The sequence below is a fragment of the Aphis gossypii genome, chromosome 2 (genome assembly GCF_020184175.1).
Source record: "Aphis gossypii isolate Hap1 chromosome 2, ASM2018417v2, whole genome shotgun sequence".
In the NCBI taxonomy this organism is placed as follows: Eukaryota; Metazoa; Arthropoda; class Insecta; order Hemiptera; family Aphididae; genus Aphis; species Aphis gossypii.
In genome coordinates this window covers 66,706,544-66,721,171 of record NC_065531.1, presented here as the reverse complement: position 1 = coordinate 66,721,171, position 14,628 = coordinate 66,706,544, and the positions used below count along the sequence as shown (strand labels likewise).

The following is a 14,628-nucleotide window of genomic DNA, read 5'->3' as shown; positions in this document are numbered from 1 at the left end:
TTATTAGCATTTGAAGTTCAAATATTGACAAAAATTCGTCAAAACTATGAATACTTGGAAATTATTTTGTAGGTATATTTCATAAAAATTTTTGTATAAGTAGCTAAGAGTTGAAAATTTAATACAAGGTTTTTCATTAGTTTAGCTTACAATTATTATAAAAGAACTTAAATTTTGTTGTATTCAGGCCATTAAAACATAAACCACCTTTTTCACCAACCACTAGAAATTATATCCTAGGCTGACAAATCATCTTCGTTCAGAATCGTTTTTCGTATACAATGATAACTATCATTGGATTCAAATTTAACACTCCTATAATATATAATAATGATCCATACGACACCTAATGTACAGCAGAGCGGTACTCACTTGCCCGCTTTTTAAAATTTATTTATGTAATAAAAGCATATATATACCTATGAGAAATCGTTATTTATTAAATTTTTTAACTTAAAGTATTAACATTAAAAATGTGTACGAATTGCCAGTACATTATAAGATGTATCTAACACTGCTATTTTTGAGTTACAATCAAAAACAAAAATGATTTTGTTGAAAACTTTTTTTAGTATATAGGTATTATTATAGGTACAAATCTGTTAAATGAATTTTTCTTCTTTTTCTCTACATACATGTAATAATATAAGGATGATTAAAATGTAAACAGTAATATAATATTGGTTAAGTTCATATAAATATAATATTATATTATGCTGCCACAAGACGCCTAGATCGTCTATTCCAGACTTGAAACGTCTTCCCCTCTGTTTTAGAGCTGTAGGTACCATAATTTATTTATGCGCTGTATTATTATATGGAGAACGTCAGGTGTAAATACTATAGGAATAGCTTTACTGTAACTCAGCTGTAGCCTAATGGTCGTACCCAAATTGGATAAGAAAACCCGAGTACCATTAAAAAATCGAATTGTAGATATATGTTGTCAACCTTGACTTTTTTTTTACTCGTACTTTTTTTATGCGCTGATGGTTTCAGGGTACCTATTCCAATTTTACGACACCTTGGCAAAGTACCTTTGTTCTGTTTTCGTTTTTTTTTTTCATTTCCCAGAATAGAGTAAAAACATTTTATTTTGTTGACCCAACGAAGTTAAAGTATAAACGAAAAAACGAGATCACCAACTTGGATATAATTCTGTCCCATCCTCACTGACAGAAATGTCTGCGCACGCCTATGGCGTTAAGGTACACATGATGATGCATTTTATGTACAGGACTCTGTAGCAATATTATGTGTGCATTGTATTATTATTTTTTTATAGAACGTGTTTAACTGGCGAGATAAATCTTAAAATGTTTATTATTATCTCAGAAATAATTAATAAAACCAAAAAAAAAAAATCAATAGAAGATGTCATTCCCCGCCGGGCCACCCTGACTGCATTCCGAACAATGAGAGTCGCTTATCCTAACGGATGGTTTTGTCGGGTAATTGATTGTATAATAATACAAAATAAACTCCAGCACCCGCACGTGATCATAATATCATTATCCATTGGTAATCGCTTAAAATAATATGTGCGTCCGATACAGTCGCGGGCCATTCACAGAAATCCATTCGTCACGTCGTCGACGGCCAAGAACGATCACAGAAAACCTGCGTATACGGTATAATTGATAATTTAATCAATTAACGGCCGTATTGATTTCTATACGACCTCGGCATAACACAATGAACAGCCTATATTCGTAATGGGCGAGCCGTATGTGCCTATGTACGTAATTGTGCTATGGACAGAACTCACTGTTCTACGGGATTCTATGGATTGCGGTTGTTGTTTATCAACAGAGTTAGCTCGTTAACCGAGCACCTCCATGCGTTAAATTAATTTTACTTACGAGTCATGTTGCTCAACTTTACGAGTATTTCGTCACGTACCATAATGTCGACAACGTTTGTATATTTTCATTTTTCATTCATTATAAATTTGTAGAACAACAAATTGAATCCAGAGAGTTACTATGTACAGTGGACAACAGCCAACTGCATATAATATCCTGTTCATCCACCGCCGATTTTAGTGACATAAATATTATTGGAGAGATTCAAATTGAAATAATGACAACACCGTGTTCAATCTCGAAAGGTATACATAAAAATATATCTCTATAAATCCGAAATGTTTGATCAAAAACGTATTCAAATTAAAATATTAAAATATGTAATTAATGTAAAATTCAGAAAATCGTGCGTTTTTACTAAATTATTACATTTCAAGGAAAATTTGCATTTTAAATTATTATGATGAGCTTAGCTATCCTAAGTATGTATATTATACATCACAATATTTTACCATTTTTTATCAGTTAAAGCATTAAATTAAAACGTTTTATTATTATCCACTGTTGAACTACAATATTATGAGATTGATAAAAATAATATATATATATATATATATATGAAAATAAATTAATTTTTACCCATAAAACATTTTTAAAATATTATTTTAGTTGATAAAAAGAACATCTATAATAAATTGTAGGTATTGTATTTTTTTTAAAGTTATCTAAGGATAAATTTGACAATAAGACTATTTTAGTACGCAGTCATGTCGTATTTAAGGGATTCTTAAGTTATATTCAACAACATATATTACAAGCAATTGTGTTCTAAGCAGATAAGTCGCTTGTAGATTCTATCCATATATACCTATTATATTATTAAAATTTAAATATTCTGTAGCAATAATATTAATGATTATTAAATAACGTAACAGAAGATAAATGGATTTTTTTTTTCGTATAACAGATTTATTATTCATTTACCGTCGTAGATAAATTATTATTAATATCCAAACAATCAGATTAGTTGATTAATTAGTAATTGCATGTATTAAATAGGACGAAAATTGAAGTTAGACATTAATAAGTTATAGGAATAATATATACCTATTATCATTTATCATTCTGTTACACTATACCCCGTATAGACCGGGGTGGCCAATTTTCGGCTCTCATCATAGTCAGATGTGGCTCACGTCTTATTTATAAAATCAAAATTGACTTAAAATTGTTATGAACTTTTAATTTTTTTGGTAAACATTTATGGACATTTATCGAATTAGCTATACAAAATGTATTTATCAACATTTTTTGCTCTTGGCATAATTGTATTATATGGCTCGCGAACTCGTTCGTGTTGGTCACCCTTAGTATAGACTATAGGTCAGTATAGGAGTTACCTGTTTTAAGGTACATATTTTATAATCCATAAGACAATAAATATGACTACGTTACCAATAAATTATATACGTACAATATATAAATGAAATCATGGCGTTACGGTTATTATTTTCAACCCGCTACAAGAGTCAAAGTTTTTCAAAAGGTATATTTATATATAATATATAATTATAATTTTCAACACGTCAACGTTAAGAATAAGCTAAGAAGGCCACGTAGTCGTTATGACGTTCTGTTTAATGTTACCTATATATAATATAGGTTTAATACCAAAAAGTGAGCAAAAGTTGTTATCACCGTCAATTTGAATGCATAGAACGTATAATATATGAAATAAAGTATATGTTGTTTTCCACTTTTCCATCTACAATGTAATTATTTTAATTGTAGGGTATACCTTTATGACTGGTGCTTACTGTTTAAGACCTACGAAGTTGTAAACAAGCCACTCAATTTCTACTGATATTTTGTTTTAATGTCATCTATAATATATTAAAAAAGTATGTGAAACACAACTTAAGAAATCAAAAAGTTTCTATGCAGTATTAGGATTTAATAGCAGATTATATATTTAACATTAATGTTGACGTGCTGTTTGTAGCAACTACTAAGTATTTTCAAAGCGTTTAGCATATTATTGTAAATAATATTCCATATTTTGACGAGAAAGTTATTCATTTGAATCAAGCTATCACACACTGTCTTTTTAGCTAAATTTTGTAATTAGTAGATTATTAAACTCATAGTGTTGATTATAATAGCTAATATTATAAATCGTAATTCGAAGATGATTGTATAAGAAACAAATAAAATGACTAATGGAAAATTGAATAAAATAACAGAAAATAGCAATGCAAAAACCATTATTATAAAAATAGTTTGAGTAGTTTTCAAAAAAATCGGGAGAAACAATAAAAAAGTGACGGAAAACGGGAATTTTCACGCAAAACCTATTTTCCACAAAATCGATGTTTTTATATAGTTGTAATTCAAAAAAAAAATAACACTCACAAGTAGTCAGTCCGAAAAAGTGTGCAGCGATTTTTCCAATTTGATAGCGAAACAATCTGGATCATTTCCCAATATTTCAGTGATGTGTGGTACAGGCGATTGTTGTAGAACCGACCGTTGTCTTCTGCATCGATGTAACGAATTTCTGAGGGACCGGCAAAACCAGACTTGGCGAGGTGCCACTTCACCGGTCCACCGAAGAAATTATGGTGTTCGATGCGGAACATTTACACGGCGTTTGGTGCAACCGATGCAACAAAATCTTAATGCATTCCGTTGCAGGTTTTGGTCAAAGACCTAAGTTGAAAATGCATCAACAAAACCGACCTATGCGCCCACTTGTTTAGATCCAATAATCAACCGCAGTACTGTAACTGATGAGCCTAAGGGAATCACGGTTGAAACCCTGCTGTTCGTTATGGAAACGAACAAAAAAATCCGTCTGTCGCATGTTTTGTTGTGCTTAACGTACTATAAACTAAAATATATAGTGTGTAATGTCCTAACTTATGACTAATAATAATAATATAGTATTATGATGGCTATTAAAAATAATATTGATTTACACATTTACAAATAAATGGTTTTCTTGTTTAACTTAACTGTTTTTTTTTCATTATTATTAGATAAGCAAGTCACGACACCACTGCTTTTTTAGACTTTTTTGAGAATTTCCTAGAATATATGCAAATGATAGTTAGACGATAAGAGGTTGGGGTGGTGAGTTAATTTGTTATTAAATCGCTTATACCGGAGCTTTGCTAATTCATTGACAGCGGGTATTTGAAGTCCTAATAAATGGTATTATTATATAATTGATAATTGGTACTGGGTATATTGTAGTAGTTTATATAATTTTTTATCTAACTCTTTACCTATTCAACAAATTTATAATTACTTTAATTATCAAAATAATGATACTAGAATAACGTATGTTGAATAAAATATATAATTACATATTATAGACATTTTATAAAAAAAAAACATTTCTGCGTTTAATATACAATGAAATTTTTAAAACTGTATGAAATAAAAAAAAAAATCAATAACAGATTATCAATATTCTGTACACGGCCCCAAAACTAGGCAATTAATTTAATCTGCGAAAATATCAAGTCGTCCAACAATAACCGTTCGAGTTACAGTCGTCGTACGTTGCGTACATATTATATGCGTTTAAATGAGAACAAAAACAGAGTTTACGGGCAAGGAGTTTATTTGCGACTTTCAACAAAACGGTTTCGCTGAACTCACAACGATCATAAATCCCCGCGTCCGGCCGTATTTCATTTCTTTAATCATATTAATATAATGCGGAGAACTTTTCAACTGCCGAATGATTGCCACTACAGCCGCCCACCGTGGTCCGCACTCGTTACGATTTATAATATATTATTATTATATAACAGTTGGTCTAACGTCATATATTTGTACATTATTATTTATTATACACGTCATTTGTACGCGTTTGAAAACATTATTACTGACGTATATTTCATAAACAAACTTTTAGCGAGCCCGTTTCAAATCCTCATTTAGACCGGCTTTATGCATAATATATATATTAAGCATAATAAATGTTTTCCAACAACACTAATTAAGCTATAATTGAAATTTAAAAGTAATAATAACAATATAACAATATTATATTTTATTTAAGTATCTTCAATTTTACCACCGTGCTGTCTAATTAGTCATAATTATTATAGTTTACTTTTTTTCTTTTCTTTTTTTTTATATAACGATTATACATAAGTAATTATACACATAACTAATAACTACCTACTAGAAGATATTGAAAAAATACAAAAAAAAATTTTATCTTTATTTGAAATCAATAAATTATACCTAATCTATATTTATAATATATTGTACTATAAGCTTAAATGTTAATAGAAAAAGGTCTGACAAAAGGCTTAATAGTAGAAACCGTCCACTAAATAGGTTAATATTTATATGAATTAGTTTATATTAATCAATTTATTTTTTAAAAAATGTATTATTTTATTAATTTTTATAATTCAGACTAATTCTACGACTTCATTTACATACTTGGTAGGATATATTGTTTTATTTTCTTTGTCTTTTGTGCTGACAAGACAAGATTCAATTAAAATACTTTTACGTTGTTTTTTTAATTTTTTGTTAATAACTGTATGATGTTCCATAAATTAAACATGTAAGAGATTCTGCTTTGAGTATTAAGTTAGTAAATAGTAATAATATGAAGTTAACTTTGTATAGCCAACTCTCAATCCACTTAATATAGTGTCATAATAAATGTTCGTTGTATTTTATTGACCACTTGTGGTACCTAACCTATCATTAGCGGAAAACGAGATTTTTAACTAAATACCGTCCCTCGTTCGCAGTGTACTGCACAGTAGTGACTAACACGAATCAACATTTTTTTATACACGATGAAGTACAAATTTTGCTCTTCTAAATAACTCGTCGTAGGTTCATATTATTATGATTATAGCAAAAATTTATATAGGTATGCCGACAACGACAAACTTATAATAATTCATTATGGCTATTATTCTTATAATTATAATTATTATATATATTTTATAATATATAATATCATATAATGACAATCAAATTCGTCAATGGATTGAGTATGTTACGATAAACGGGTGCAAAAATCATAATATTATTAAATACGTAATCTAGATTTATAGTTTATACACCTATATACCTATATACATACAGATATATACGTATAGTACCATAGTACTCGTATGAACATTGTATATTAAAAGAACACAATATGTTGGTTTGAGTATCGTATACTTATATCGTGTACGCGTGTTGTAAGTTATATATTATATTGTTGAGTGCCAATATCAATTTCGAATCCAGTAAATCCAGAGTGTTATTTTAAATGAAAATTACAACTTAAAAACAAATAATGTGTTTATTATGATGCATGAATGGAATACATATAAGTATATAACTAATACAAAAGTCGCTGAGTGTCGTGAAGGTGCTCAAGTCTCTGCAGCTATGGTACATCTACCGTTGCTGCTCTTTGGGCCCCCTTATATTATATGGTGCGACTCTTGTTTACATCGACCCATGGGCGCCCATTGGGGGAGGCAAGATGGGGCACTTGCCCCCCCCTGGACAAAAAATATTTAAAACTTGTAGCTCAATAAATATTACCATAATATTATTATTATCTTTATTACCTTACATTTGAGAATTTTTTTATTTTGACCCCCCTAAAATGTTTTTTATGGGCGCCCATGCATCGACCCGCAGCCTTCTGGGTGGAATCAGATGTCCTTGTACTTGTTATTGCAAATGAGTATCTGTATTTTATAATGTACTACAATACTATATTATAATTATTACCTATAATTGAAATGTGAAAATAAATTGTTGAAAAGTAAGTGACCACACTCGTAAATGCATTCTTATTGCAATGTAATGATTGGTGCGTCTACTTCTCGTAGCCCACAACACCTCCCCATAAAAAAAGTTTATGTCTCCAAGACAGAAATCTTTACAATTCATCTTATGACTTATATGCACTCAGTTACACGTACAATTGAAGGGTTCCGTGCAACAACGAGTCAAGTAGGTTAAGCGTGTTTTCATTGTGGAAAAAATAATCACAACTTCACAGATTGCAGGTACCGTAGCTATAAGTGTACAATTTGTAATAAAATAGGGTATTTAGCTGTAATTTGCAAATCAAACAAGAATGTAAATAATGTTGAAGTAGAGCAACTGTTTAATGAGTTTAATCTTTTAAATATTAAAAATGGTCAGGTTAATAATGATACAATTGTACAATTGATCAATTTTTTAAATTGTGTCTTGTCGCTGCTTTGTATGTAACGACGTAACGTGTAATAATGACCACTTTGACTTCGACGGATGCGATGGAGGTAGAGACTTCATCGATGACGCCGAGATCTACAACGGCAGAGGTAATCGAGTCAAATTCAAAAACAGCTGCAGACGGGTCAGCGTCCGCGTCGTCGTCTTCAGTGGCGGTGGTTTCCATTTCGGGGTAGACGTCCGACCCGGACGAAATCGTGACCATCTCCCGGCAGATTCGTCGCGCACTGGAATGTCCAATATGCCTGATGCTCATGTCGGCCATATCGTGCTACTGCCTCAACGGGCACGCAGTTAAACTGCAACAGAGCATATCTCAATATATGTAATTTTTCAGTTGACACAAAAAACACATTTTCAATGATTAACTTCCACTAAAATATAACTTGAAACATTTTTATTTCATGTAATTTGCATTAAAAAATATTTAAAAAATTAAAAATCCAATGTTTTTTTGAATATTTAGTATTTTACATGAGACACCTACGCTTTGTTTGACACTGATGTATCTGAGGTAGATCTTTTTACCTCATTGGTAATAAACCATTATTTTAACATACTTTTATAATGATAATTTTACTATATAGTTGTGATGTACGATTTACATATCAAATTACTTTTATATATAAAATATGTTGAATAATTTTTAATTTGACTATAATCATGGTTTAAAATAATTATTCCATAATAAACATAAAAACTGATTTTAACAGAATAATATTACAAGACCAAATAAAAATATTATAAATCACTTTATAGTTCCTTTTTATTTTCTTATAGTTGATTCTTTCAATTTTTTAGTACATATTATAAAATAGAATTATTCTATATTATGTTGATGAAATAATCAATGAAATGATACTAAGTCCAAGAAAATTGAAATTTGTAATATAAATGTTGTTTTATATGATTAAAAATAAATAATTAAAATCAAAATGGATTTCTGTTAATTCATTGTAATAAATTGGATTTCTACATAAAAATATGGTAAATTCATTTAATAAAGTGTATAGAGGGGTGTAGGGCTTTGCCTCCCACGGATTTGAATTATGAAAATTTTCTGGACCCTCCCCATGACAAATTCCTGAATACGTCACTGATTCCCCCCCTCGTATAACTGCCACAATGATACAGACCCGCCGAAATGCACCATCTCACTCTTTTAGTATACACACGCCCTCCAAGTATTACGTAAAACGCGCTACTGGCGTGAAAACAGTTTTTCGTTTTTTCTCATCGACCTTATAATAATAATACCATTGTAACTATATAATAAACAATTATTTTAAACGCACACTCTTGTGTTTTCAGAAAACCCAGCTGAAAGTGGACGATGTGAATAAAGAAAATAAAGAAACGACGCCAGACATACTTGGTCCAGTCGACGTACGGAATGACCTGGGTGATGATGTCCCGGATCGCTCAGTCGCGCATCAAGGCGGCACTGTTCATGATGAACTACCACCGTCGCGACAAGAATAACGTCAACCCGGCGACGCCCGACTTAAAGTACTGTATCACGTGTTTCGACTCGAACAACGAATTAAAGACCAAGAGCAGGACGACCGTTGGGGCAGTAGCACGATATGACCGACATGAACGTCAGGCATATGGGACATTCCAGCGCGCGACGGATCTGCCGGGAGATGGTCACGCTCTAGTCCGGGTCGGACGTCTTCCCCTGAACGGAAACCACCGCCACCGACGACGACGACGCTGACGCCGACCCGTCTGCAACCGTTTTCAAATTTAACGCGATTACCTCTGCCGTTGTAGATCTCGGCGTCGTCGACGAAGTCTCTACCTCCACCGCATCCGTCGAAGTCAAAGTGGTCGTTATTACACGTTACGTCGTTACACACAAAGCAGCGACAAGACACAATTTAAAAAATTGATTAGTTGGTTTTGTGTATTACCGATAATAATGTATTGTATTTATTGTTTACAATACAGTTGCCATGCGTTTTATTCGTATCATTGCATTAATATTTTTCTCGACCTTTATAAATATCATCATCGTTTTATTATAAATCAATAGGTGTATTATTATATAATAGTCCACTCATTTATTAAGATATAATAACAAAACATACCTAACGTATTATCATAATTTAAGATTCAAATCAACCACGAGATGTGTATTATTTTGTTATGCATAGGTACATATATAAATATTATAAATATTATATTAAAAATAAAAACATACTATCTAGATTTTTGGATTTTAGTGAGAAATACTTATAAGGAAACTTTTATTAAATTATAAACCAATGTCGTATTGGGGGTCGAAGGGAGCATTCACCCTCCCCCCCCCATCACTCGTATTTTTCAATATAATACATTAATTTAATAATTAAATTTGGTTCTCATATTTTTATTTATTTACACGAAATAAGAAAAATTAGTTTCACCCCCCTCCCCCACCTCCCCTAGTCTCGACTCAAATGCATCCTTGTTACAAACCCTTAGCTATACAAATTAAATATTTCATCAGTTTTTGACTAGATAAAAAAATAATTTAAAAATATTCGCGATTTTTAAATTCTAACTTTAAATAAATGCTCATTAAATATTAATGATACAATAAATGAAATGTTTTGGGCAAAAAATAAAACCTACTGTATTACTATAGTAGTGAAATAAATAATTATACATGGTTCTATATATAATACATACCTACATCATAAAATATATACTGACAGATCACCCTCGCTCAGAATTGTTTTCGTATGAAATAAAAAATGCATTTTTATTCATAACAATATTAAGTAACAGTACAAAATTATAAAAAAAAAAAAAAAAACAATCAAATTAGTTAATATTTTTAATGATTTTATTATACTATGTATACTACTGTTAAGTACATTATAGTTCTGTGAGATAAACTTTGATGAAAAGTAACCAAAGATTATGACATTAAAGGTAGTCTAAACATTATATTTTATCTAAACGTATAAACTAATGCCTAACTTAATTTTGCACAATCCGAATATTATATCTACTCTGATATATTATATGAAGTAAGTTACTTGTTATTGATCTAATATTTAGGTTAGGGTATTTAATCCTTGCCTTATTGTGGTATTAATCCACTGATTTTAAAGTAATTTTACTTTATTTAATAACATTGTTTTACACATAAATATATTTTCATTTTCTAATTTATTTTTCATTTTTTATGTATAACTTATTTGGAGAAACTTTGTGAAAAATAGATATTGATTAAAATTCTGAGTTAATAATATTAACTCTGAAATAATTATTTAGAAAAACAGTTGCTAAACTATAATTTATAAATTTTTTAAAACTTAATTATTTATATTTTATTGCTAAATATTTCCAAACTGTAATTTTCATAGTTGATATATTATGAAACGTAAGAAGTAAAACCTGTATATTAATGTTGTTATCATACGTTTTGTAATTTTTTGATATTACTGATGTCTTATTCGGTAAGCATTAAATTTGTTTGATCTAAAAGCATAACAACTTATTGTTGTACTCGAGCCACTGTCAGTTAGTACGAGCAAGTCGTTATCTTTTATCGTGTGTATAACATGGATGCGTATAACTATGTATATACATAAACAGTATGTATACCTAAAATGTTTCTAAAAGTTCTGGAGTTTTTAAGTTTATAATGATTACGAGTATCGTCAGTAGTGTGAAAACTTCCGATTATATCGTGTCATCAGTTTAGGTAGGTACGGTTTTTAATAGGTACCTATATTGACGGTGTTTTTTCTTTTGTGTGTTCTTCTTGATCTTTCCTTTTACAAAAATAACTTGTTCTAACTGTATACAACGAGTTAAATAGCGAAGAAAATTCAAGCCGATTTCAACTGTTTATAATTTTATAATATCTTGTACCTAATACCGAAAATCGGACTCCCCAGAGTGTACTCGAAAAGCGTGTACAGAATTCTACGTTCATTATTTTATTATTAAATATTTAAATATCAATGTTGTTTATATTATACTTAGATGATGTTAAAACAGAAAATAGAATCAAAAGTTTTTTTATAATTTTATATCAATGGTGTATCATATAATAAATCTATTCTATTATATTAATTAGTTCTATGCGTTATAAAATAAAATAATCATAACATATTTTGTTATAGTATCGATACATATACCTATAAATATTCAATAAAATATAATATCATTATAAAAGCGACAATGTGGTCACTGTCAACTGTTTTTTTAGGAATTAAATGATTTTAACGTCATTATACAAAAATTATGTTTAACTTGAATTTAGAAATTATTAAAATTTTTGAATAATGTTTTCATATTTTTGACGAAGGTGTTAATTTTATATCGAAATGTGTGCTTTTTATCGTTGTGTCTAGCTATCATAATGGAACCACTATTATATTCCATTTAAAAAGAGATTGTCCATAAACCAACCTCAAGAATTTTTATGTTTTACATGTTTTTAAAAAAAAGTAAACTCAAAAAAATAATCAAGTAGCTTTATTTTTCAGAAAATAAAATCCCTAATCCAAAGTGATTTTGATTTTGCATATAGCAATACCGAGAGATATTTTCAATTTAAATATGAATATACCTATTATACTAGTAAATATGAAAAAATAAATGAAAATAAATATATTATATTTTTGTACTAACAAATATCGAATATCCTTATTTTCTTGAATTTTAAATTATCACAATTCTTTAACCAAAATATCTACAATTATTTTAAACATCGTGATAAATATCTTCAAATAGTAAACATAATATTGTATTTTCATAAATAATAATCGTGAAAAATTATATAGGTGATGTATTGTAAATTATTTTCTCAAATTCAAGTATAATGATTAATATAAACAATATATATGTTTATGCGCTACTACAGTTTCCGCTATTCAATTTTTAATTCATGATTGAAATCAGTTTTCGAAACGTTTCAAAAAATTAAAGTTTAATAATAATCCATCATTTGCACATAATAATCTGTTGAATATGTTATTATAATTGTTAATTTAAGAAACAAGTGTTTAAATATTTACAATTAATTATGATGTATTAAAAAAATTTTATTTTTTTTAACACAAGAAATCACGTGACCACAAATTATTTTATACTGCATTACCTAAAGGCTAAATTTAATAAGTTTAAATCTTTGATAATTCAAGAAGACTTGCATCATTATCTACTTTGTTGTAAAAAACATTATTAAATGTATAAAGAAATTATTAATATGTTTAAGATCCACTAAAATTAAATTAAAAAGAACCACTATTTTAATAATAATAATTTATTTATTTTATTAATATTTATTATTTTTTTTTCTTACATTAAAGATATATTAATATATATTTATATATTAGTTTTTATTTTTTTTACAGAATACAGAAATTTAGAATATAAAACAACTTAAGTATATCCAAAACGTACTATTTTTTAGAAATAGGATATTATGATGTAATTCAATTGTTTAAAAATCATAATATTCTATAAAAAGTATAAAGTTGAAATAATACGTTTTGAAATGACACCACTCAATTACAATGAAATTTCTATTTGATTCAGAAATATAGTTTTTATACATCTGCATACGTTTTTATTATTTTAGTAAGCCGCATACTAAAAAACCTTTCTTTAAGGGAAATTAGTTGGAGTTTATAACACCTAGGGCACCCATTACATTTTTCAAAACCTGTCACCTTAAGTATATAGTATTATATATTTTAACAACGGTGTAGGAATGGCTATAGTGCTATGAAGTACGAGTATAATAGTTATTAAATAAACAAGATACATTCTACTACATTGCAGTATACCTAGATACATTGTATATTATATATAATTACTAAATATTGTGCTACATTACGTCTTGATCATTCCATCTTAATAATTCTAAATATATTATTACTACGAAATCCACATTCAAATTTAAAGCACGAAAGTATTTGAAACATTATATTGTATTCATAATTTAATATCATTTCATATTTTCATTGGCAAACGGAAAAAAAGGTTAAGCGTCATGGCGTATCTATAGTCTATATTATACATCTATACGACCTTTTACAACTGCCGGTCAACTCATATACGTATTATATTATAATATAATATTAATGTTTCAGAGTTTTTTTTCCAAATGAATACTCTTTTTTACAAGTCTTTGATCTGTTATGAAAACCAAGTACCGCTGGTAATGTACAAATAATTATTGTTAACGCACGTAGGTAGGTACTATCCTATAAGCTATTTTAATCTTCGTAATTACATCGATATGTATCGAGTGTAGGATAATTTATTTTATTATTAAATTATTCTATACCAGATTATTATTTAGAATCCAATAGTTATAAGGCTCAAAACCTTGTTGCAGCAAGATCATTGTCCGTCATATTTATTTTCCAATAAAAATGTAAAAACCTAGGTAAATCATAGGTACTGATAAATAATGGACAGTACAAATTAAAAGTAAGTAATAAAATATACATATATTATGGAATAAATGTACTCGTTTAGATAAATAATATATATATATATATATATATATATATATATAAATGTACATTATAACAAAAAACTATAA

General features: G+C 28.7%; 2 long non-coding RNA genes across 2 annotated transcripts; one reads left to right on the top strand and one right to left on the bottom strand.

Moving 5' to 3' along the window:
* Positions 1 to 1,782: 1,782 nt before the first annotated feature.
* Positions 1,783 to 10,043, top strand: LOC126549995 (uncharacterized). Its single transcript, XR_007604021.1, has 2 exons — positions 1,783 to 2,110; positions 9,381 to 10,043. It is a non-coding gene; the product is annotated as an uncharacterized LOC126549995 (long non-coding RNA).
* On the bottom strand, positions 7,933 to 9,540 carry LOC126549994 (uncharacterized). Its single transcript, XR_007604020.1, has 2 exons — positions 9,442 to 9,540; positions 7,933 to 8,368 (listed from the first exon to the last, which is right to left on the bottom strand). It is a non-coding gene; the product is annotated as an uncharacterized LOC126549994 (long non-coding RNA).
* Positions 10,044 to 14,628: the final 4,585 nt, after the last annotated feature.